At 42.6% G+C, this 27,310-nt stretch overlaps 1 long non-coding RNA gene across 1 annotated transcript; it reads right to left on the bottom strand.

Moving 5' to 3' along the window:
• Positions 1–2,924: 2,924 nt before the first annotated feature.
• On the bottom strand, positions 2,925–27,194 carry LOC128313712 (uncharacterized). Its single transcript, XR_008294766.1, has 3 exons — positions 26,873–27,194; positions 25,283–25,440; positions 2,925–3,345 (listed from the first exon to the last, which is right to left on the bottom strand). It is a non-coding gene; the product is annotated as an uncharacterized LOC128313712 (long non-coding RNA).
• Positions 27,195–27,310: the final 116 nt, after the last annotated feature.

Raw genomic sequence — 27,310 nt, 5'->3', positions numbered from 1 at the left:
CGCTTAGATGCTGCTACGGTGACGGAAGCTTCTGGAAGCGGTAAAGAAAGGCGGGGGTTTGCGGCAACTGGAGATCCTGGTGAGACCCCTAATGCCTACCTGAGAAGTACGGATGCTTGCTGTAGGAAAATTAAGCGAACAACCGTACCATGTTCAAGACTTGGGACAAAGCGGCCACGCCCCGAGTGGTGGAAGTGGCCGTGGCCTAAGAAGCCGGCTCCTGACAACAGAGGTTGGTCAGCAGAGGCAGGAAGAGGCACAGTCAGGGGCAGAGGCAACACCAACAACGCCAGAAGCATATGGCGGGGTGCAGGTGCCGTCAGGGTTTGACTCACCATCAAGCCGGAGGGGCTCCGTGCCATGGCCCTTGGGAGGAGAGCATTGGTGACCCCTCTTGTGCCTTCAATTTGGCAGCGGCCAGTGGGGGGGGGCATCTGGGTTACATCTGTTCTCTGCCCACTTGGTCTGTGCCCACTCGGGCTGCATTTCTGCTGCGCGGCTCGCATCTATCTTGGCCACTCTCCCTCCGGGGTGATCACCGCTTGACCCCTCTCAGACAGAAACATTAATGCTGTGGGGAGTGGTTATTAATAGCTCAGAGTTGTCACGTGGCTAATTTAGGGGAGATAAACGGCTTTGCAGCTTTCATCTTCCCCAAATGAGAGAGAAAAGGAAAAAAATTGCCAGTACCAAAATAGATATTTCTGGATAGCGGCTTCTAATATGAGAATAACGCCGAGATTTCCCCCATTTATTTGATGTGCTATGAAGTCAAATCATTTCCAAGCAAAAACAAACACATTACCGTATTTAAAAAAAAAAACCAGATTATTTGAAAATGCTAACTCTTTTAGGTATCTGGGAAAACTAACAGAGGTGGAAGAATGGGGGGGAGAGGGGGCGGGATATGATGATGTCTGCATTTCAGAGGATGCTGGGCTTGACTGAGATAGTTGGGCTTCCTTGGGTCTGGAGTGTGCCCATCTGACCAACGTCTTTCCCGATTTTCTGCTCTTTGGCCGGACAACCCATCACCTGCCACGAGCTGGGTACTAAAGAATACGGCAGGATGTGAGTGCTGGCGTGTAAAAGTGATCCTGATCCATTACCTTCTGGTACAGAACTGTAGGCTTGGTCTTCGAGCCCCAAGCGCCTTAGCTGCCAATGGAGAAAATTTTTCTTTCCCGGAGATAAATCAACCCACCGATGTGACGTAAAACCATAAGCGACCCATGAATTTGTTATATCTCTTTAGAGTCCTGCAGCCGTGGGCACTGTGGGCCGCTTAACCCTCCTGCCCCCATTTGCTTCCCTAGGATAACAATTTTCACATCGAAACGAGAGAAAAGACTGCCACGGCCGGTGAGACACCAAGAGGAAGCAAACCGTGTAGAGTCGTTGATTCGCTTCTGAAAGTAAAGATGACCGCAGCCAAATTCTAAACCCAAGCAGTGTTGCTGGGTCAGGAAACGGAAATAAAGCTGTCTCATTATTTCGAGCTTTTTCTGCGTGAGTGTGATGTGTTTCAGGGGACTCAATTTAGAGAACAGCCAGAGGACCCTTTGCAAGACTTTTGTGGTCAACCGGGTTCTGTGGACACCCTGCGATCCGGGCAGAGTGGGAAGGCCATTAGCAGTCTACACTACTGCAGACTAAGTAATCACTTCTCTGGGGCCTCAGCTCAAAGTCTTGAGACGCGAGCCCCTGTTTCAGACGTGGCCACTTTGGGAGCCAATTCCGCCAGAGCGGATTAAAGGCGCGTGGTAGAACAAATCTCTTCTTCTATTAAAGGCATCTTATCCTTGCCTTTTGAAGATATGACACTGCTAAGCCACAGTCACCAGCATGTAAACTAGGAGCTGTTTTCCCAGGAGTGGAGAGGGATTTATCCCGTTCCATCCACATGTTCTGGCCTGCTGCTTCTGCGAGAATTGTCAGGCACCTGGCCAAGGTCAAGAGAACCGTCCTTGCTCCAGAGGCTGGGACTCAACAAACAGGCTGAGAGAGGGAGGGACGCTGTGATCCCTTCAGCCAGCAAAGCTCATCAAGCCCCAAGGGCAGAAGCAACGATGGGGGGAGAGAAAGCTCCGTTGGAGGAAATATCACCTCGATTTGCTTCATTGTGAAGGCCTCAACACCATCCCTTTTAATCAGAGCATTCTCCACGAAGCCTTTAATAAATGGCCCCATCCTTCCATTTAGTAACATCCTCAACTCCTTCTTGGGGGAAAAGGCTACAGGGATTGAGACACAGACAGATACCACGAAGGAAGTATAGACCTAAATAGAAGATAAGTCTGTTAGCAACCCAACAGATATATATGATTGAATAAGGCAAAAAAAAAAAAAAAAAAAGCTATCACAGTTGGGGAGAGTGGGGGGGGGGGTGTCCCATTCCCCAAAATCAGAATTTGATTTATCACAAATACTCATTGTTCTTGAGTCCCACCCACCCCCCCCCCGAATTATATTAATTCTTCAGGATAAACCAACATCTTCTAGATCAATTTTTTTTTTTCATATGGAACATCATAGGAAGGACAAAGCAAGAGTTTCAGCATTGGGTCTGTAGTAACGCAGGGGTGAGTTTTTATGGCAGTCTCCCCTGGCGTTCCTCAGTGTAAGCAGAGGGGCCGTCTGCTGCGGGAGTGAAACAATATAGCCTTTTCCAATAGTTGGGTCTAACATCCTCAAGCTGCGGTATAGATCAGAATCATCTGTGGAACTTGTTAAAAAATATAGATACTGGGGCCCCTCGCCATAGATTCAGACTCAGCCAACTGGACCGGGCATCTGTATTTTTAACAATCTCCCCAGGTGACCCTGGTATCTGCCGAAGACTGAAAAACCTCTGGTCTCTTCAGGTTCTGGAACGTCAGCTTTTCCAGGCCGCTCGTTCTACCGGCCAGGGTTCTTCTCTGGGGGCTTGTTTTTATATTTGCTAGACATGTTGAGCTACTTTAGGTAATTGCTTCAAAGGACACCCCACTGGACTTCTCCAAGTAAACAACCAAATCAATAATCTCTAGACATTTAAAGCTTTACTTTTATATACCAGACCAACAAATGCAAGAAGGAAGTTTCCCCCATGTCTGGAATTTTCGCAGATTTCAATTGGATGGCATGAATTAAAGTTGTATTCATTAAACACCAGGAAGGTAATTATGTTTGAGAAGATATAAATGCTTTCCCCTGTGGCTAGGAAGAAAGGCATATTAGAATCTCTACTGGATTCATTTCCCTTTCTCCTTGTAAAAATTTTCTCTTTCCAGGATGCTTTCTGTGCATCTGCATAGGGCTCCCGTTTGAGTAATTTGGCTGAAGTGGCCAGGTGAAAAGCAGTCACTGTGGTAAAAAAAAAAAAAAAAAAAGTTAATGACGTTGTTTCTTATTAATTAAATAAGTAGCAAGCATGTTTAACAAAAACTGGTCTTAAAAACCCACAAAACTATTTGTACGTGCATACCACAGTTGTTAGACGAATCATGAAATATGGTAGCAAAAGATATATTCAAATATCCATGAGTGGAGGTGGCTAATCCATGAGTGGAGGATGGGATCATGTCATCATTAAACGTAGTCCAGTCACCATTAAAAGGAACAAAGTTCTGATAGATGCCACAAAGTGGATGAAGCTCTAACATATTATGCTAGGAGAGAAGGATGACATTAGCAAAATGGCGGAACAGGAGGTTCTCAGCTCACATTCCCCCGACACAAGTAATAATCTGGCAGCCATTCGTGGACAGAAGTGCCTCTGTGGGAGCTTTGGAAACCAGATAGAAGGTTGCAAAACCCTAGTGAAGCACAAGGCCGAAGGGAGCTGAGGTGAGAAGGCTTGCCCACGTCCTAGTGGCAGCCTTGTTGAATGTGGTCCACTGCAGAGGGATAGCAGTGCCAACGCCATCCCCTTGTGGGCCCAGCTCTAGCTCCCCTTGGCCATCGTTCTGCAGCCAGCCCCAAGCGCCAAGGGACCCGAGAGGAGCTACACCTACCCATGACCTTGGTAAGAGGCTCGGCACGCTTGGCATTAACTGCAGATTCCGAGGCCGCCCTGTGACTCAGCTACGGCCCTGCTCTCCCGTGGTCCAGAGTCAGCTCTGCCTGCCTTGGGACCCAGCCCTGCCAGTCCCAGATACGCTCCTGGGATCAGGCCCATCGAACTCAGTCCTGATGGTGGGCCCTGAGGCAGCCCTGTGACCGGCCCCAGCTCTACTTTCCTGCAGTGTCAGAGTCAGTTCTGCCTCAGAGGCCCAGCCAGGAACCCGGCGGAGCATGCTCAGGGACACAGTCAGAGCCAGACCCAGCTGCTCCCCTGATAAGAGGCCTGCTATTTGCAGATCTGGAAGTGGCTCTGAGAACTGGCTCTCTGGAGCCTTCTTGACTATGGTCCTGTCGGTATTTCCTTCCACCTAGGGATCCAGCCGGAACCATTCACCCACACCTTTGGTAGCAGGCTGTCCAGCCATGTACCCATCCATACACCTGGCAGTGGGTACCTGACCCGGCTCCAGCCCACTCAACTGTGATTCCAGACGCAGTCCCATCAGGAGAAGGTATTTACCTGCTAAAATTGGTCTATAAAGATGTGTTTGCTCCTTCAAGTGAAGGAGCATCGTAGACATCAATGTAAGGCTATGTAAATAGTGAAAAAAATCGAGCAAACATGACACGACCAAAGGAAATTAATAAAGCTCTGGTAACTGACCTCAAAGAAATAGAGACCTATGAATCGCCTAACAAAGAATTTAAGATAATGGTTTTAAGAAAGATCGGCAAACTACAAGAAAATACAGACAAGCCAACAAAATCAGGAAAATACATGAACAAAATGAGAAGTTCATCAAAGAGATAAAAACAAAAAAGAACCAAACAGAAATTATGGAGCTGAAGAATACAATGAATGAAATGAAAAATGCAGTAGAGAGCTTCAATAGAAGAAAGAATCTGTGAAGAAAGTAGAATAAAAAAAATCAGTGAGTTCAAAGACAGATCATTTGAAATTATCCAATAAGAAGAGAAAAGAGAAAAAAGAATAAAACAGGATCAACCCAAAGAAGATTACCCTGAGACACATTATAATTAAATTATCAAAAGTCAAAGACATAGGGATGCCTGGGTGGCTCAGCTGGTTAAGTGTCTGACTTCAGCTCAGATCATGATCTCACAGTCCATGAGTTCAAGCCCCACATCGGGCTCTGTGCTGACAGCTCAGAGCCTGGACCCTGCTGCAGATTCCTTGTCTCCTTCTCTCTCTGCCCCACTTGCACTCTGTCTCTCTGTCTCTCTCTCAAAAATAAATAAACATTTAAAAATTTTTTAAAAAAAAGTCAAAGACAGAGAATTTTGAAAGCAGTAAGAGAGAAATGACTTGTCACATACAAAAGAACGCCCATATGTCCATCAGTAATTTCTCAGAAGAAACCTTGCTGCCAGGAGAGAGTGGGATGATATATTCAAGAGCTGAAAGATAAAACTCCCAAACCCCAATTCTATACCCACCCAAGCTATCCTTCAGAAATGATGGAGAGATAAAAAATTTCTCGGAGGAACAAAATTTGAGGGAGTTCAACGCCACCAGATCTATCTAACAAAAAATGCTAAAGGGAGTTCTTCAAGTCGAAACAAAGATGTTAATTAGTAACACGCAAACATACGAAAGTATAAAGGTCACTGGTAAAAGTAAGTATATAGTCAAATTCAGAATACTCTAATATTGTAGTGGGGCATATAAATCTCTTATAACTTTAGTATAAAATTTAAAAGATGAAAGTATTAAAAATATGCAATGATTTGTTCATGGGTACAGAGCATATAAAGATGTAACTTGTGGCATAAACAACATAAAATTTTGGGAGTAATAAGCTATTAAATGTTTTATACAAGCCTCATGGTAACCACAAGAAAAAGTCTCTAGTAGGTACACAATGATAAAGAAAAGGAAGTAAAGCATGCTGTTACAACAAATCCTTACAAGGGAGGACGGCAACAGAAGAAGAAAAGGACAAGAGAGCTACAAAACATTCAGAAAACAACACCATGGAGGTTAAGTACTTACATATGAATAAATTAAAGATAAAATAGATTCGATTTTCCAACCAAAGGGTATAGAGTGATTGAATGGATTAAGAAAAAACAAAAACGAGGGGCGCCTGGGCGGCTCAGTCGGTGAAGGCACCGACTTTGGCTCAGGTCACGATCTCACGGTTTGTGCGTTTGAGCCCAACACCAGGCTCTGTGCTGACAGCTCAGAGCCTGGAGCCTGCTTTGGATTCTGTGTCTCCCTCTGTCTCTTCCCCTCCACTGTTTGTGCTCTGTTTCTCTCTCTCTCTCTCTCAAAAATAAATGAATATTAAAAAAAAAACAAAACCTAGATCTAATTATACGCTGCCTATAGGAGACTCACTTTTACTTTAAGAAAACATATAGGCTGAAGGTGAAGGGACAGAAAATATATTCCATGTAACCAAAAGGGAGTAAGCGTGGCTATATTTATATCAGACAAAATAGACTTCAAGTCAAAAACTGTCACAGAGACAAAGAAGGTCATTATATATTAACAAAAGGGTCAATTCAACAAGAAGATATGAAATTACAAATATATATGCATCCAGCATCAAAGCACCTGAATATATAAAGCAAAACATTGACATATCTGTGGAGAGAGATAGACAGCTATACAATATTTGTAGAAGACATCAATACCCCACTCTCTAATGGATAGATCATCTAGACAGAAGATCAATCAGGAAACAGTCGAACTGGACAACACTGTAGACCAAATGGGTCTAACAGGCATATACAGAACTTTCCACCCAATAGCACAAGAATACATGTTCTCAAGTACACGTGGAATGTTTTCCAGGATAAATCACATGCTACGTCATTAACAAACTCAAGAAGAATCATTCCAAGTATCTTTTGTGACCAAAAATGGAAGGAAGCTAGAAATCAGTAACAGGGAGAAAACAAGACAATTGACAAATATGTAGAAACTAACAAACACACTCTTGAAAAAACATTGTGTCAAAGAGGAAATCAAAAGGGAATTTAAAACATTTTGAGACAAATTAAAATGAAAATGCAACATACCAAAACCTATGCGAGGTAGCAAAAGCAGTTCTAGAGGGAAGTTTATATTAATAAGTTCCAACATTAAGAAAAAAGAAAGAGTTCAAATAAATGATCTAACTTTACACTTCGAAGAACTAGGAAAAGAAGAAAATCTAAGCCCGATGCTAGCAGAAGAAAGGAAATAATAAATGGCTTCATGAATGAATTCCACCAAACATTCAAAGAAGAATGAATACCAATCCTTCTAAAACTATCCAAAAAATGGAAGAGGGAGGAACACTTCCAAACCCTTTAAGAGGCTAGCATTACTTTGATACTAAAACCAAAGACACTACAAGAAAAGAAAACAACAGGCAAAAATCTTTGGTGAATAAACCAAATTGAACAGCACATTAAAAGCATTATACGCCATGACCAAGTGGGGTTTATCCTTGGGATGCAAGTATGGTTCAACATCTGCAAATAAATCAATGCCATACATTACAACAACAAAACGAAAGAGAAAACCACATAATCATCTAAGTAGATGCAGACGAAGCATTTCAAAAGTTCAACATCCATTCATGATAAAAATTTCTCAACAGAATAGCTATAGAAAGAACCTACCTCAACACAATAAAGGCCGTATGTAAAAATCCCACCCCTAATGTCATAATCAATACAGAAAACATTGAAAGCTTTTCCTCTGCGATCCAGTACAAGGCAAGGATGTCCCCTATCACCACTTTCATTCAACATAGTACTTTAAGTCCTAACCTGAGCAATGGTACAAGAAAAAGGATAAAAGACATCTCAATCAAAAAGGATGAAGTAAAATGATCTCTGTTTGCAGATGATGTGATCATATATGTAGAAAACCCTAAAGACTCCACAACACAACACAACAACAACAACAGCACCTGTTGGAATAAATAAATTTGGTAAAGTTGCAGAATACAAAATCAACACACAAAAATCAGTTGAGTTTCTAAATATGAACAATAAGCTATCTGAAAGGAAAATTAAGAAGAAATATCCATTCACAATAGCAACAAGAAGAATAAAATACCTAGGAATAAACTTAGCCAGGGAGGTGAAAGTCATGTACACTGAAAATTCTAGAACATTGGTAAAGGAAATTAAAGAAGATATAGATACATTGAAAGACACCTCATGTTCATGGAATGTAAGAGTTAATAATGTTAAAATGTCCATACTACCCAAGGAGATCTATAAATTTCTATTAAATCCTGATGACATTCCTTAGAGAAATTCATATTTCCCAAAAATTCATATAGAGCCACAGAAGGCCCCAAATAGCCAAAGCAATCTCGTATAACAACAAAGCTGGAGGCATCACACTTCCTGATTTCAAAATATATTACAAAGCTACGGTATTCAAAACAGCACGGCACTAGCATAAAAACAGCTGTAGTAGACCAATGGAACAAAAAAAGACCAGAAATAAATCAACACATCCATAGTCAACCGATCTTCAATAAAGGTACTGAGGACATACAATGGGGAAAGGATAGTCTTTTCATTAGATGTCATTATAGGTCATTCATTCACAAGACAAGTCTTAGCAAATTCAAGAAGAATCCTTCCAAGTATCTCTTCTGCCTAAAATGAGATGAAGCTAGAAATCAGTAAGAGCAAGAAAGCAAGTCTTATTTGGTTGTGGGGAAACTGAACATCTACATTCAGAAGAATGAAATTAGACTCATCTCACACAACATGCAAAAATCAACCTGCAATGGATTTAAGTCTTTTTTAAAAAAATTTTTTTTAACGTTTATTTATTATTGAGAGACAAAGTGAGATAGAGCATGAGCGTGGGAGGGGCAGAGAGAGGAGGAGACACAGAATCCGAAGGAGGCTTCAGGTTCCGAGCTGTCAGCACAGAGCCCGACGCGGGGCTGAAACCCACCAACGGTGAGATCCTGACCTGAGCCGAAGTCGGACGCCTAACCGACTGAGCCACCCAGGCGCCCCGTAATGGATTTAAGTCTTAAACATAAAGTCTGGAACAGTGTAACCACTAGAAGAAAGCAGGGGAGAAACTTCCTGACATTGGACTTGGCGATGATTTTTGGACTGTGACGCCAAAATCACGTGCAACCAAAGCAAAAATAGACAGGTGGGATTGCATGCAACTAAAAACCTCTGTACAGCAAAGAAAACAATCAACTGCCTGAAAAGACAACCTAAAGAATGAAAGAAAATATTTGCCAACCATATATCTGGTAAGGGATTGATATCTCTACCCAATATCCTGTGCAAACAATAGCAAAAATGATAGATAAATAAACCTCAGGTGAAACAACGGGGACTCAGAGAAGTTATATAACTTTCCGATCGTCCCAGAGCTAATCCAAGTAGGAGAAGCAGAGGACCATGGCTTCTGAATTTAAGTCAGTGTTCCTCTTATTCTGCGATGCTTTGAGAACTAGATTAGAGTAAGCCTTAAATGATAGGTCTGACATCAGAGAGAAAGGTCCCAGACTCCAGACTCACAAAAGCGAGCAGCATAACTCGGATTTTTCAAGAACTTTTATCTGGCCACCTGACTCACCATAGATCCATGGGTTTTTGTAAGGAGGTGTACAGACGGAGCAAAGCACACTTTGGAAATGAAGGATCAGTCTGGCTACGAATTTGGAGGTAGGTTGGCGCGCAAGTGGGGAAGAAAAACTCAGTTGGAGGATGTTAAGTCAAGTAGAACTCACCACTTCAAAATTCTTCTCACTCATTTCATCTTTTATTGAGCGTCTACGATGTGTTAGGCACTAGGCCAGGGTGCTAGTGTTTCTTCTTCAATGTCACGAAGAGGTCCAACAATACCTCACCATCTTACAACCCTTTCCTTGTGTCCTTCCACTGTTCAGACCTTCAATTATAAATCCGGCCAGCAATATTTGCTGACCAGGCCCTATGCTGAGTTAGAAGAGGCACACACAGAAAAGATAGGCTTCCAACCTCTGGTCCAGGAATGAAAAAGTCAAATAAATGATGGAACCGTGTTAAAATCAAAGCCTCTGAAAAGACGCAAAGTAGATACTGAAATTTGATACGTATTTGGAATGGCTTTTAAAATTATTGCATAGTGGTGAGATAGCAAACAATTTGCAAGACCTTCAACTTGGATCCTTACCTGTACGATAAGTAAATTCCAGATGGATGAGAGCGTTAAAAACAAAGAGGAAAAGAAAACCATAGAAGAAATTCTAAGATCATGTTTCTCTCCTCTTTAGATGGGAAAGACCTTTCCAAGCATAAAAGCAAGAGACGAAACCATATAAAAATATCCATAGACCTAACTTCACAATTTTTTTTAAAAAAATGTACACACAAAGAAAAATACTATAAATGATATTGATGGAGGTCTCCCAGAGCAATTTGGTGCTGTGAGTTCACAGGTTGAATGATGCCCTTTGCTAGAAACTCAGCAATGATAGATAAAACACAAAAGGCAAAACTAAAGGATAGATTGAGGCTCAAGTACAAGATAAACATCTCCTTGGACTGGATGCAGCAGAAACTCAAGCCAAAGTCCTGGGTTTGCTGGACCCCCGGGTCTAGCGTCAGGCTGAGTGTAGCATTCCTAAGCTACAATCACTGCTCTGTTTGAGGACGGGAGCTGGAGAGCGGCTTTCTGAACTTGATCATGAAAAGAGCCCGAAAAATAAAGCTACACACTACTACAGGTGGAAAATAGTTTCAAATCATACACCTGATCAGAAACTTGTATGTAGACTAGATAAAGAATTCATACAACTCAACAATGAAAAGACAAATAACCCAATTAAACGTGAGTAAAGGATTTGAATAGACATTTCTCTAGAAGAGACGCAGCAGAATCCCCATTTATCCGTGGCTTCACTGTCTGAGCTTTCAATTACCTACAGTCAACTGTGGTCCAGAAGCAGATGACCCTCCCCCTGACATATTGTCAGAAGGTCATTAGCAGCCTGATGCTGCGTCACAATGCCTATGTCATTCACCTCACTTCATCTCATCACATAGGCATTTTATCATCTCACATCATCACAAGAAGAGTGAGGACAGTACCATCAGATAGTTTGAGAGAGAGAGAGAGAGAGAGAGCACATTCACGTAACTCTTATTACAGTAGACTGCTATAAATTGTTCTATTTGGTTACTAGTTATTGTTGTTAATCTCTTACTGTGCCTAATTTATACATTAAAGCTTATCACAGGTATGTATGTATGTATGGGGAAACACATAGTATATATAGGGTTTGCTACTCTCTGGGGTTTCAGGCATCTGCTGGGGGTCTTGAAATGTATCCTCTATGGATAAGTGGAGGGGGGGGACTATTGTACTCAAGCCACCAATAAACACATGAAAACGTGCCTGACACATAGCCTTAGGGAAATGCAGATCAAAATCACAGTGAGAGGTCACCTCACACCCACTGGGATGGCGCTAAGAAAAACAGTGGATGTTGGGACACCTGGTGGCATCTGACTTCAGCTCTCTCTCAAGAATAAATAAATTTCTGTCTCTCTCAAGAATAAATAAACACATTTAAAAAAATGAAAACAATGGATGACAACAAGTGTTCTCAAAGACGTGGAAGAAATGGAATTCTCATACGTTGTATGAAGGGATGTAAAATGGCGGAGGTGCTGTGATGTTCTTCAGAAGGTCAAACCCAGACTTACGATGTGACCAAGTAACCCCATCCCTAGGTCTATAGTCAAGAGATTTGAAAATACATATCCATACAAAAACTTATACAGAAACGCTTATATCAGGTTCCATGAACTGAACTGTTCCCCCACTCCAAAATTTGTTATTGAAGTATGATGGTATTTGGAGATGGGGCCTTTGGGATACAATTAGGTTCAGATGAGGTCATGAGGATTGGGTCTCCCCATGGGATTAGTGCCCTTATAATAAGAGACACCAGAGTGCCACCCACCTTTCTACCACGTGAGGACGCTGCACAAAGGTAGCCATCTTCAAGCTAGGGAGTTCACACAAGAACCCAACCATACTGACACCCTGACCCCAGGCTTCTAGTCTCTAGAACTGTGAGAAAGACATTTCTGTTGCTTTCCCCTCCCAGTCTCTAGCATTTTGTTATGGTGGCCTGAGCTAACTAAGACAGATTGTGGCACCAAGAAGTGCGGTGTTTCTGTAAGAAATACATGAGGTGTAGAAGGGAAGCGGTTTGGGGACGGCGCAGTGGGTAGAGGTCAGCAGAGTTTTGAGGTGCACGACAGAAATATGGACGTCAAAAGTGATTCCGTTGAGATCTTGGATGCAAACGAGGAACACGTTATTGAAAGCTGGATGAGAGACCGTCCTCGGTATCCAGGCACAAAGAACGTGGCCAAACTATGTTCTAGTGTTCTCTGGAAGGTAGAACCTGTGAATGATGACATTGGGTATTTAGCCGAGGAGATGTCTAAGCGAAGTGTCGAAGGAGCAGCTTGGTTTCTCCTGACTCCTTACAGTAAAACACACAAGGAGAGGGACGAATAGAAGAAGGAGGCGTGAGACAAAAGGGAACCGGAACTTGGAAATTTGGAAACATCTCAGCCTATCCACATCGCAAAAAAATGAGAAAAAAGTGTTCCAAAGAGTGTTCTAACGGTGTGACTGAACAACCATTTGATAAAGGAAGCCTGGGTATGACTCGTGGACTTGATCCGGCTCAGCCATCTCAGCAGGAGCCAGGAATAGAAATGGTGTTATATTAGCAAAGACACTGCCAGTTTGGACCAAAGGAGACAGAGAGAGCCTGTCCAGATGAAGGAAGGCTCTCAGACTCCCTGGATTCTACAGGGACTGGACTAGAGAGATATTCAGCTATAATGTGCACTGTTTTTTTTGTTTTTTTGGGTTTTTTTTCCCATAAAAAAAGGAAGAATGACCCCAAAGATGATTCTGAGATCAGCGGTGCTGCCTCTTTGGTTTCAAAGAACAAAGGCATCACCTCAATTTCAACAGGCCGGGTAGTCTCCATCTCAGAGCCTTGGAGGCAAGACCTCTGCCTGGGAGAGCCAAGGGGAAGGGAATGCCACCCCAGTGGGTCCAAAAGTGGGATATAGAGTCAAAGAGGATTATTCTCAAGACTTAAGACCTAATGGGATTTACCTCACTAGGTTTTGGAATTGCTTGGGACCCATCACCCCTTCCTTCTTTCTTATCTCTCCCTTTTGGAATGGGAATGTTTATCTTCTGCCTGGCCCATGATTGTACTGCACACAGGTTGGTTTCATAGGTTCACAGCTGGAGAAGAATTTTCCCTCAGGATGAATAGTACCTTGAATCTCACCCGTATCTGATGATACTTAGATGAGACTTTGGACTTTAGAGTTTTTGCTAGCAAGCGCTGAGGTTTGGGGACTATTGAGGTGAAATTAATACATTTTGCATGTGACAAGAACACACATTTTGGAGAGCTAGGAGCAGAATCTTCTGGACTGAATTTTGTCTCCCCACCTCCCCCAATTCATATGTTGAAGCCCTGACTCCCAATGGGCTGGTAATATAAGGAGACAGTCTTTGGGGGTGATTAGGTTGAGATGAGGTCAGGAGGATAGGGACCTAATGATGGGATTAGTGTTCTCATAGGAAAAGACCACGTGAGGACACAGCAAGAAGGTGCAAACCAGGGACACAGGCTTCACTAGAGACTGACCGTGCTGTCACCTCAACCTCGGACTTCCAGCCTCCAGAACCGTGAGACATTAATTTCTGTTATTTAAGCCACTGCGTCCACAGTATTTTCTTAGGGCATTGAAGATGACTCATCCAGGAGAATTATTCACAAATGGAAAAGTAGAAAGAGCCCAAATATCCATCAGGTGATGTCTAGATACATAAAATGTGGTTTGGCCATATAACGCAATCCTAGGGAACCCTAGAAAGGAATCAAGTGCATGCTATAATACACGTTACAGGCTGCAATATGGAGGAACCTGGAAAGTACTACACTAAGTTGAAAGAAGCCAGACACAGAAGACCACATTATATCATTCCGTTTGTATGAAATGTCCAGAATAGGCAAATCCACAAAAATAGAAAGCTTAGGGGTTGTCAGGGGCTGGAGGTAGGGGGGAATTGAAGAATGATCGCCTATGGGTGCGGTGTTTCTTTGGGGGTTGATAAAAATGTTCTGGAATTGGTGGTGATAGTTGTACACCTTTATAACGGAACTAAAAACTACGAGGGTGCCGGGGTGGCTCAATCTGTTAAGCAGGTGACTCTTGATTTGGCTCAGGTCATGATCTCAGGGTGGTGGGTTCAAGCCCCACCCTGGATGTGGAGCCTGCTTGAGATTCTCTCTCTCTCCCCCCCTTCTCCTTCCCTGCTTGAGCTCTCTCTTTCAAAAACAAACAAAAAGCTACTGAATTGTACACTTCACAAGCATGAGTTTTAGGGTATGTGAATTATATCTCAATAAAAGCTATTATTTTAAGGATGCTGCCTAGGGTTATATCTCCTGGCAAACTGTAGCCCCAGGGAGGAAGGTGAACATAAACTTAACCTTTAGATTAGGATACCAAGGGACGCCTGGGTGGCTCAGTGAGTTAAGAGTTCAACTTTGTCTCAGGTCATGATCTCACTGTCCGTGAGTTCGAGTCCCTCATTGGGCTCTGTGCTGACAGCTTAGATCCTCAATCCTGCTTCAGATTCTGTGTCTCCCTCTCTCTATGCCCCTCCCCCACTCATGCTCTCTCTCTCTCTCTCTCTCTCTCTCTCTCCCTCAAAAAAATTTTTTTTGTTTTTTAGATTACGATGCCAAGACATGGGCCAGCTCTGTCTCAATATCAACACAAAGCCCAGTCTGGATCCAAATCCTAAGGGATCAGGTGGAAGCAACTGCAAACCACTAGACAGAGAGGATTAAATAATGAAAAACAAACAAAAACAAAGCCCATAGAAAATTGCACTGTAAACCAAAATATCAAAATACAAGAACATACGTCCCATGGAAGCCAACAAATCAACATTCAGGACAGAACAGAAATTCATTTGTGTGAGATGAAATTTATAGAACAGTCTGACAAAGACTTTAAAATAGATATCATCAAGATACTCAAAGAGAAAAAGAAGACATATTCTCCATTAAAAAAAAAAAAGAAACTATAAAAAACAAGTGAGGCTGGGGGAAAAAAAAACCAGCAAGTAGGTACAAAAAAGAATCAATTAAAATGACACAATCCCAGAAAAGGGATCGCTACAATTTCAGAAAGTGGAAACAAAAGGATGATTAATTAATCAGACAGAATTGAGAAATTCACCCAAAGGGTATCACAGAAAGGCAGAGAAGGCCAAGCAAGAAAGAGCAGTTAAGAGACTTAGAGGATAAGTTGAGATGCCTCAACATTTAACTGGTAGGAATTCTAGGATCTCTAGGATATGAGAATGGTGGGAGCAATGGAATTTTCTTAAAGAAATAATTGGTAGAAATGTTCTGGAATTTCATAACAATAGTCTTCAATTTGGAAATGCACTGCAAGTATTGAACATGATGAAACTATATAAAAAGCTCAGGAACATACCCTCAGGAACTCAACGTATGAGGGAGACAGCATCATAAATTAATGGGGAAAGTAGTACTTTTTTTTAGTTTATTTATTTTGAAAGAGAGAGAGAGAGAGATAGCATGAGCGGGGGAGAGGTAGAGACAGAGGGAGAGACAGAGAGAGAAATAGAGAGACAGAAAGAGAGAGAGAGAGAGAGAGAGGGAATCCCAAGCAGCCTCCACACTGTCAGCACAGAGCTGAATGTGGGGCTCAAACTCATGCAACCGTGAGATCACGACCTGAGCTGAAACCGAGAGTCAAACACTTAACCAACTGAGCCACTCGGGTGCCCTGGGAAAGCAGTACTTCTAATGAAATATGGAAACTACTATGTTCTTATTGCATACCATAAATCAAATAAATTTTAAGTGGGCTAAAAACCTAAGTTTCAGAGGCAAAGCTTTAAAACTTTTGGAAGAAAATATAAAAGAATATATTTATAATCTTTTGGTAAGGAGGGTCTGCTTAAAAGAAAGCACAAGACATGAAGGAAACATTGGATAAATTGGATTACTTTAAAATATAAAACGTCCTTATAATCAAGAATCTACACACTTAGAGAAGATATTTACAATATACGAAACAAATAGCTATTTACAGAACATTTAAGGAATGTCTACTGCCAGTAAAAAAAGGCAATCTAACAGAAAAATGGACAAACCATATGAACTGGCAATTTATAGACGAGGAAACCCAAATGATGACTGACTATTTATTTAAACATTAAACAGTGAAAGGTCTCCATTTCACAAGTAATCATGGAAAGACAAATTAAAAAAAAACAATGAATGTCAATTCACACCTATCAGATAGGCAAAAATTTAAGTTTAACACTACTGAATGTGGGTAAGATTGAGGAGAAACAGAAACTCCATTACATTGCTAGTGGGTGTGCACATTGCTATAACAACTTTGGAGGTAAATTTGATCGTATCTAGTGAAGCAGATTTTTTAAAAGTGTATTTATTTATAAGTAGTGTCTACACCCAGTGTGGGGCTCACACTTACAAGCCATAGTCGTGTGCTCTTCCGACTGAGCCAGCTGGGTACCCCTAAAGCAGAAGATTTTTTTTTTCAACGTTTATTTATTTTTGGGACAGAGAGAGACAGAGCATGAACGGGCGAGGGGCAGAGAGAGAGGGAGACACAGAATCAGAAACAGGCTCCAGGCTCTGAGCCATCAGCCCAGAGCCCGACGCGGGGCCAGAACTCACGGACCGTGAGATCGTGACCTGGCCGAAGTCGGACGCTTAACCGACTGCACCACCCAGGCGCCCCCAGAAGATTTATATACTCTACCGCTCAGGAAAGAAATTCTCACCCACGGCCAAAGGAGATATACTTACGAATACTCTTTGCAAAGTTGTTTGCAAAAGCAAAGCAAAACTAAAACAAAGAAACGAGGAAAAGAAAAAGGAAACAATAGGAATATTCAATCCATTCACAGAATGGAGTAATCATTTGTGGCATGGCATGTTAATAGAGTAAAAATGAATGAGTTACGGTTACATGTATCAAAGTTGGCAAATGATGAAACAATTTTGAACGAAAAGAGCAAGATGCAGAGGGAAACATGCCAAATACACATTATATACATACAATGAAAATATCAAAAATGCCAACACTTCAGTACTAACAGATAAAATAGAACCTTGGGAAAGAGTAATTTCTAACATGTGCTGGACAGGTGCTCAAGGTTCTCATTGTATCAACTACTCTTGTGAAGCAACGAAAATGAGATGAGCACGCAAAAGGAAGTTGGAGGAACAGGCAACTTGCAAGAAGAGAAACACGAGCGACCCGGGAGTTCAGAAAAGCGAGTTCGATATCACCGCGAAAATGCAGGGTGAAGCGGCAACGCAATCCGCTTTTTAAATTTACCAAATTCTAGGAATGTACCTGCAGGAGGTGACCAGGAAGTCTCATAGAACTTTACCGTCAGGGATATTTGTGGTGAAACAATTAAAGTGGTGAAAAAATATATATATGGCCATAGAATGGGTGCATCAGTCCAAGCCAGCAACCTGGGAGAGATTCTTGATTTGTCCTATCTTTGTACTCCCCATCACCAAAGACGGACAGTTCTACTCAACTAAATTCGCTGTCACGCCTTTGTGGGTCACAGTTCAGCACCTGGGAAGTTGGGATGTGTCTTTCCGTCACTGCCAGCCAGGGGGCAGTCATGACGTGGCCGTCCTCTTCCAGACTCACTCATGGAAACTTGCAAAATAGGTGTTACTTTCTTCTTTAAAGCTTCATGCTGCTAGGCTGGAGTTCAGGGAAATCAGCCTCTTTCTGAGAATTGCAACAGGATGTAGCCGCTTGTGGTTGGCACAGTCAAGTTCAAGTTCCATCCGGGCGTGGCTGTATGTAAGACCAGCTTTCCCAATTGCCTTCTGGCTCCATTTTAGGGTCCCTTGACATTCCTGACTCCACTTCAGATGTTTCGTTTCACAAGTTGAAACCGGCTAAGGGAAACAAGCAGGTACAACCAGGAAATGGCATTGTTAACGGGAGCGAAATGTGAGGAAATTGAGACAAAACGAAGCAGTTCATGTCAAGCTCAGAATCTATCATCCTTGAAGCCAATCGCTTACAGGGCATTAACGCAAGTTCTGGTTGATGCTAAACAGTTTATGCGGGGTGTCTGGGTGGATCAACCGGTTGGGCGTCTGACTTCGGCTCAGGTCGTGATTTCATGGTTCGTGGGTTCAAGCCCCGCATCGGGCTCTGTGCTGACAGCTCAGAGCCTGGAGCCTCCTTTGGATTCTGTGTCACCCTCTTTCTACGCTCCTCTCCCACTTGCTCTCTCTCTCTCTCTCTCTCTCAAAAATAAATAAACATTTAAAAAAACTGTGTTGGGGCTCCTGGTGGCTCAGTTGGTTAAGCATCCAACTTCGGCCCAGGTCAAGGTCTTACGGTTTCTGAGTTTGAGCCCCACGTCGGGCTCTGTGCTCACAGCTCAGAGCCTGGAGCCCCTTTCCGATTCTGGGTCTCCGTCTCTCTCTGCCCCACCCCTGCTTTCTCTTTTTGCCCCACCCCCGCTTGTGCTCTGTGTCTCTCTGTCTCTCAAAAAATGAGTAAACGTTGAAAAATTTTAAAAATAAATAAATAAATAATAAAAAAAATAAACGGTGTAATAAACCGTTTATACGCAGCCAAGCTCAAAAGTCACATGTTCGCATCAAAACTTCACGGTGCTCACTAGAACTATAATTAACATGTAACTGAACAGTTTATATTGAACCAAAGACAGACTTTGTATATTCCTCTCCAAAGTAACATTTTAGGATGGCTTGGAGTGTGGATGTGTCGTTCAAACTAATGTGTGTATGTGAAGCCAAGCTCGAGATCACGCACTCATTTCAAACAAAACTCATAAGCTTTGTAAACGCTGTATGTGCAAGCAAACAGAAGAAATGGTCCCTGCTCTGCTTATCAAGAGGTCATTGGATTCAGTGACCTCTTGTTCCCCACCCAGTTAAAATCAGATATGGGTTGCTGTGGAATGAGAAGGGTAATCTTAGCAGCTCCACTGGGGAAAGCAATTCAGGGACACACAAAGAAGCATCTGTAGGTGCTCTAAAGGAACGTACAAAACAGTGACGGGGGATAAAGAGTTAATATCCTCATTGTATAAAGGGCCTCTAAAGATCTGTGAAGTCTCTAATAGATGTATGGGCCAAGCACAGAGAGCTCACAAAGGAGGACATACAATCAGCGAAGGAACATTTGAAACATATATAAGCTTGAAGGAAATCAGAGAAATGCAGACTAGGACCAGAAGTTCATTTTACCTATCAAATCCCTAAAGATTGAAATGATAAACCATCTATCTTTGTTTAGGTTACAGTGAAACAGGAAATATTATATCCTTGTGGGAAGGCTCATTGAAAGTCGCCTTTCTGGAAAGCAAGTTGCCAATATGTAAAAAAGAGACTTAAAACATCCATGCCTTGGGGCGCCTGGGTGGCTCAGTCCGTTAAGCATCCAACTTCAGCTCAGGTTATGATCTCACGGTTCATGGGTTCGAGCCCCACGTCAGGCTCTGTGCTGCGAGCTCAGAGCCTGGAGCCTGCTTCGGATTCTGTGTCTCCCTCTCTCTCTGCCCCTCTTCCGCTCATGCTCTGTCTCTTTCTCTCAAAAATAAATAAACATAAAAAACAACTTTTTAAAAAACACCCAAGCCTTGCTCATTTATGCAAAAAACAAGACAAAAACACACCGCAGGAAGTATATACTGAAAAATGAACAAACTGGTTATGGAGGCGTGGGGAGGCATATGGAGAAGAGGAAAAGGAGAGGAAATCATAAGGAGAGACAGGGAATGACACTTCTCTGAATTTATACGCCAAGCAATCCTAAGATGTTACTTTTGAGAAGAATGTTCAAAGTCTGTCTTTGGTTCAATATAAACTGTTTAGTTCTGAGATTTAGAGACAGACCCCCTCAAAATAAATGAATAATTTAAATCAGCCAAGGTATGGAAAAACCCAGGCTAGAATACAGATGGCAACAACTGAACCTAATTGTGGAACAAATAATTAACCTCACTGATAGTGGTGAAGAAGAAAAGAACTAACCTTAGTAACATTGGAAAATAGGGTTTTGACTACTTACTGCAAGACCAAAGACAAAAAAAAAAAAAAAAAACAGTATAAAATACTGCGCTCAGGCTAGTAAATGTATTTCTAGCAGGGGTATGGGCTAACAACTCTGAGATGACTTTATGTGCACAACTAGGAATGAATGAATGAATGAATGAATGAGTTGTAGATAATATCTGCAGGGTTTCTCACTGTCAGAGAAAGTAGTTAGAAACAGGGAAAGGGGGGTGGGGGAGGCTGGGTGGCTCAGTTGGTTAAGCATCCAACTCTTGGTTTTGGCTCAGGTCATGATCTCAGGGTTAGTGAGTTCGAGCCTCACCCCGGGCTCTGCGCGGACAGCGCAGAGCTTGGCTGGGATTCTCTCTCTTCTTCTCTCTCTGCCCTTCCCCTCCCGTGCTCTCTCTCAAAATAAATAAATAAAATTAAAAAAAAAAAAAAAAGAAACAGGGAGAAGGGGAAAGTAAAAAAAACTTACCCTGTGGTTTTGAGTTGCAACTGGAGATATCAACAGGAGCTCCTAGTTTTCAGTAGAAAAATGCAGAAATAAACATAGAGGGGTTTGCGTTTGTGGACCGCTATCCATACATGCATTTTCTAGCTGTGTCAATTGAGAGGGCCCGGAAGCAATGAGGACACTCAGCAAGCAGATCTTTATTTCTAAGTCACTCCCAATAACTAGAATCAAGACTTCCTGGAGAAGCGGATGATGAGCCTGGAGCATTTTGTGTTGCCAGAAATTAACGAAGTGCTGAAAAAGAAAGGGGGTGTGTCAGAAGGGCATAGGAGCCAACACTGAAGAAACTCCTCATCGCCAAGGATGCACTCAACGGAATGAAAATGCAACCTGCAGAAGTGGAGAAATTATTTGCAAACCGTATATCTGATAAGGGGTTCGTGTCCAGAATATATAAAGAACTTCTACAAATCAACAACAAAAGAATCAAATAGCCTAATTAACAAATGGGCAAAGCACTCATATATATACATTTCTCCAAAGATGGTGTACAAATAACCAATAAGCACATGAAAAGATTCTCAACGTTACTAATCGTCAGGAAAATAACACCACACCGAGATATCACCTCACACCCTTTAGGATGGCTACTATAAACGACAACAACAACGACAAACACCCAGAAAAGAACACGTGATGGCAAGGATGTGGAGAAATTGGGACCCTTTCACGCTTATTGGTAGGATTGCAGAATGGTGCAACTGCTCTGGAAAACACTATGAAGGTCCCTCCAAAAATTGAAAATGGAAGTACCAGGGGCACCTGGGTGGCTCTGTCGGTTGAACATCAGACTTTTGATTTTGTCTCAAGTCATGATCCCAAGGTCGTGGGAGCAAGCCCTGAATCATGGGATTGAGCCCTGCATTGGGCTCCACGCTGAGTGTGGAGGCTGCTTAGGATTTTTTTTCCCCCTCTCTGTCTCTCTGTCTCTCACTCTCTCTTTCCTCCACTTGCATTCTCTTGCTCTCTCTCTCTAAAAAAAAAAAAAAAAAATATATATATATATATATATATATATATATATATATACCAGAGGATTCAGCAATCCCCACTTCTGGGTATATATACCCCAAAGAATTGAAAGCAGGGTCTTGAAAAGATATTTGTACACCCCTATTCACAGCAGCATAGCCAAGAGCCAAGAGCCAAGGGCCCGGAGCCGGGAGGTGGGAGCAATCCAAGTGTCCGTCGACAAATGAATGAATAAACAAAGCATGGTATATACATCCAAGGCAATATTATTCAGTCTTAAAAAGTAAGGGGATCCTGTCACAGGCTACAAATGGCAAACCTTGAGGCCATTATGCGAAGTGAAATAAGCCAGTTACAAGATGAATGCTATATGATTCCACCCACGTAAGGTACCTAGAATAGTCAAATTCACAGAAACCGAATGTAGCGCGGTGGTTACCGGGAACTGGGGAGAAGGGGATACGGGGACTTGTTTATTGGGTATAGAGATTCAGAAGAAAGAAAAGAAAAAGAGGAAAAGGTTCTGGAGATCTGTTTCACGATATGAGCAGAGTCAATGCTCTGGACTACTGAACTACACTCTCAACAAGGTTTAAGATGGTAACTTCTATATTATGTGGTGGGTTTTTGTTTGTAATGTTTATTTATGTTTGAGAGAGAGAGAGAGAGAGACAGAGTGCGAGCAGGGGAGGGGCAGAGAGAGAGAGGGAGACGCAGAATCCGAAGCAGGCTCCAGGCTCCGAGCTGTCAGCACAGAGCCCAACACAGGGCTCGAACTCATGAACCGTGAGATCATGACCTGAGTTGAAGTCGGATGCTTAACCGACTGAGCCACCCAGGTGCCCCTACACGGTGTTGTTCCAACCGCAATATACATAAATAAATTGATGATAGATAGATAGATAGATAGATAGATAGATAGGGGTGACTCAGTCATTTAAGCATCTGACTTCCACTCAGGTCAGGTCGTGATCTTGCGGTTCATGAGTTTGAGCCCTGCACTAGGCTCTCTGCTGTCAGCACAGAGCTCACCACAGATGCTCCATCTCCCTCTCTCTCTCTCAAACATCTAATAAATAAACATTTAAAAAATAAATAAATTTTGAGAAGAAACAGGATGTTTGCATAATGTTAAAAAATCTCCCATCATCCAAATATTTATTCATTACAAAGGCAAAAATAGTAACTGCACCGTGGAGAAAACTGGCAGACAGACATCACCTTAACCGAGCGATCAGGGTCAACATCACCCAAAAGAAGACTCATCAGCCTTAGGAGCCTCCTGATGTGATGCACCGGGAAGGGATACAACGTCACGTCTGTGATTTTTCTTCCCAACAAATGCATAACCTCAGTCTAATCATGAGAAACCATTGGGCAAACTCACATTTAGGGACAGTCCACAAAACACCTGACCAGTGCTCTTCACAAGGCCTCAAGGTCATGAACAGCAAAGAAAGACTGAGGAACTGTCACAGATTCCTGTCCACAGAAAAATATGATAACTAAATATAATATGTAACCCTAGACTGGATCCTGGACCAGATAAAGGACATTATTGAAAATACTCATGAAATTTGGATACAGTCTATAATTTAGTTAATAACATTCTTCTAATTTCTAAATTTCAAGAGGTTCACATTAGGGGAAGCTAGATGAAGGTTTATAGGAACTCTGTGTACTATTTTTGCAACTTTTCTGTCAGTCCAAAATTATTTCAAGTTGCAATTAAAAAATACCCATACACTGGGAGAAAGCCCCCTGGAGTTTCTTTTCTGGCAAACATTCCTAAAGAAATACAAAAGATGTGGGGCATGGGGCGCCTGGGTGGCTCAGTCGGTTGGGCGTCCGACTTCCGCTCAGGTCACGATCTCACGGTTCGTGGGTTCGAGCCCCAAGTCGGGCTCTGTGCTGCTAGCTCAGAGCCTACAGCGTGCTTCAAATTCTGTGTCTGTCTCTCTTTCTCTGTCCCTCCCCCACTCACACTCTGTCTCTCTCTCTCTCAAAAATAAATAAACATTTTAAAAAATTTGTGAGGCGCCTGGGTGGCTCAGTTGGTTGAGCGTCCGGCTTCAGCTCAGGTCATGATCTCGCAATTCATGAGTTTGAGCCCCTCATTGGGCTCTATGCTGACAGCTCAGAGCCTGGAGCCTGCTTCGGATTCTGTGTCCCCACCCCCCCCCTTTGCCCCTTCCCTGCTCACGCTCTGCCTCGGTCTCAAAAATAAATAAACATTGGGCTAAATGGGTAAGGGGCATTAAGGAATCTACTCCTGAAATCATTGTTTCACTATATGCTAACTAATTTAGATGTAAATTTTAAAAAATAAAAAATAAAATTAAAAAACAAAAAAATAGAAAATAAATAAATAAATAAATAAATAAATAAACAAACATTAAAAAACAAGTTAAAAAATACAAAAGATGTTTATGGTGCATTACTAATAATAATGTGAAAAATTAGAAACGACCTATATGTTCCTAAAAAGGATGCTGGTTAGTAAATTATGGTCTCTAGGCTCTTGGATTTAAACATAATCTGTATGCTGTTGACACCCAAATATATGTCTCTGCTGATAGAGCTGATGGCTGGGATCATATCACCGCTTAGAGGAAGGTCTAAAAGGCACATCAAATTAGTGTGCACAACTCCAACCTCAGTCTTCCCTATGGCTTAGGCAAAACCTACAAGTCATTCTTTTTTTTTTTTTTTAATGTTTATTTATTTTTGAGACAGAGAGAGACAGAGCATGAACGGGGGAGGGTCAGAGAGAGAGGGAGATACAGAATCCGAAGCAGGCTCCAGGCTCTGAGCGGTCAGCACAGAGCCCGACGCGGGGCTCGAACTCACGAACTGTGAGATCATGACCTGAGCCGAAGTCGGATGCTCAACCAACTGAGCCACCCAGACAATTTCATTTCCTTGTCTTCCAGACTTGCTCCAGTAACAAGTGCCTTTGCTCTCTCCCTCCAAAACATTGCTCCCCGGGACGGAAGCCACCGCCATCTCTCCTGGACCACCGAGCAAGGCTCCTCACTGATCCCTGTTTCCTCTGTATGCTCTCACTACTCTCCATGCTGCAGTCTGAATGATGTTAAAAGAATACCATAAAACCTTGGTTTGCGAGCATAATTCATCCCAGAAACACGCTTGTAATCCGAAGCGCTTGTATATTCAAAGTGCGTTTCCCCATAAGAAATAATTAGAGGTGCCTGGGTGGCTCAGTTGGTTAAGCGTCTGACTTCGGCTCAGGTCACGATTCCACGTTCGGGGATTAGTGCCCGCATCAGGCTTTGTGTTCAGAACTCAGAGCCAGGAGCCCGCTTCGGATCCTGTGTTTCCCTCTCTCTGCCCCTGACCCACTGACGCTCTGTCTCTCTCTATCTCTCAAAAATAAGTAAACATTTAAAAAGATGTTTTTGAGGTAAAGAAATAACGGAAACCCGGATGATTCATCCCACAACCTGAAAAGATTCATCTAAAAATGATTATAATACTGTAATACCATACAAAATACTAAAGAGAATAAAAAGTATAAAGACAAATAAACAAATGAACCTGCACTTACCTTTGAAAACCTTCGTGGCCGGTGTGAGGGAGACAAGAGAGAGGAGGGTTGTTGTGTAGGACGACTTTCACTACCACTAACGGAATCACAGCTATCTGTTGGCTCAGTGGAATCTTTTTCTGCCTGGGGACCATTGTGTACGTTCACGTGGATGTTGACTAGAGGACAGTATTAATAAACTCTTGTCATATACTGTGTTTAATGTAACTGGCAATCAGGCAGCAGAGGAAAGGGTCTTTATCTGCGGGCAGCCTGACCTAGAATGAAGCAAAGCATTCCTAAGCTTCCTCTTGTCTGGAAAAGCAAAGGACTGTCCACAGGTGCGTGGAAGGGACAAAAAATACACGAGTGCCAGTTGAGGGCACCTTCCAACGTTCTGAAACCTCACTGATTCCCGCTAAACACTGCCTGAGACGGAGCATCCAAGTACGGGAGACAATCACCGACAATCCCACAGCGAAAGAGAGATAGAGAGAGAAGAACCATTGGCTCAGCTGTGATCATGTGATGTTCAGTGTCACATCCCACTCATATTGCAAGACACTGCCCGTTTATCAAGTTAAAATTTGTTAGAAGTGTTTGCTTGTCTTGCGGAACACCCGCAGAGCAAGTTATTTGCAATCCAAGGTTTTACTGTGCAATGACCTGATCCTCCTCTGCCTAATGCCTTCCAGTGGTTCCCCATCACACAAAAAATAAGGTTCAACTTCCTTAGCGTTCCCTACTGGATTCTACAGGAGCTGGCCAGGCTCTGAGCTCCAGCCCTGTCCCTCATTCTCTCTGCTCCTCTGTCCTGGGTTCTGGCCACAGTGGCTTCATTCAGTGTCTGAAACAGGGAGCCTCTGCCCAGAAGTTTCTTTGCCCAAATCTCCCCATGGTTAATACCTTCTTGTCATTCAGGGATTGAAGCAACTGTCACTTCTTTGAGGGGCCAACTTTGACCAGTTAACATAAAGCATCCCCCACCCCTACCCAAGCATCATTCCCTATGTCAACGATGTCTTTTACCCACCACGTCTGAGCACTAGTAATAAGTGACAGTCTAAAATTATTTTGTTCCTGCATTTGCTCGATGGTTAACTTTCTGCCTTTCTTGAAAACATAATCTTCATGAGAACAGTTAAGTTGGGGGTGCCTGGATGGCTCAGTCGGGTAAACGTCTGACTCTTGATTTCAGCCCCGGTCAAGATCTCACGGTTCATGAGTTCAGGCCCCATGTCAGGCTCTATGCTGACAGAACAGTGCCTGCCCGGGATTCTCTCTCTCCCTCTCTCTCTGCCCCTCCTAACTCGTGTTCTCACACGCATTTTCCCTTAACCATTTGGAATAAGTTGCAGACATCATGGCAGTTGACTCCTCAAGGCTTCCTCATGCACTTTCTAAGAATAATGATGTTTTGCTACATAGTATCCATATCATAATTAAGAAAATGACTAATTCCATATTGTCACCCAATATAAAATCCAAATCTCTCCAACTCTCCTCGAGATGCCTTTTATGTCAGCTGTATGGGGTTTTTTTTTTCTTCATCCAGGATCCAGTCTAGGGTGAAGCACTGTGTTTGATTATTATGTCTCTTTAGTCTCTTACCTTGTCCTTTAATTTTTCATGAGGTTAACTTTTGTAAAGCCTGAGTTCTTCAAAGGGCCCAAAGAGTCCATGCAGTGTACTCTGAATCTGCCTGATTATTTCCTCACGGTGTCAGTTGACTGTATCTTCTGTGTTTTCTTTCAGCTCAAGGCTAACTCCACAGCTGCAATCCAATATGGCGGCCCCCTGCTGCATGGGAGCCCTTGGAACGTGGCCAGTGTGACTGGAGAAGTGAATGTTCCCGTTTACTTAGTTTTCATGAATTCATTTTTAAGTGTTTGCACGAATGCGCTCTTCAGTTATTGGGAATTTTAAAAGTATGTTTGGGATGACTTGAGTATGTGAATCTGCTTTTTGAGCTGTGTATTATGTTGAGAGTTGCATAGAGTGGAAAATACCGACTGACTTTTGAAGACCTAGAAATAAATTAAGGATCCC

Source organism: Acinonyx jubatus, chromosome E3 (assembly GCF_027475565.1).
Source record: "Acinonyx jubatus isolate Ajub_Pintada_27869175 chromosome E3, VMU_Ajub_asm_v1.0, whole genome shotgun sequence".
Taxonomy (NCBI): domain Eukaryota; kingdom Metazoa; phylum Chordata; class Mammalia; order Carnivora; family Felidae; genus Acinonyx; species Acinonyx jubatus.
The sequence above is the reverse complement of the archived record's forward strand: the minus strand, read 5'-3'. Positions and strand labels throughout refer to the sequence as shown.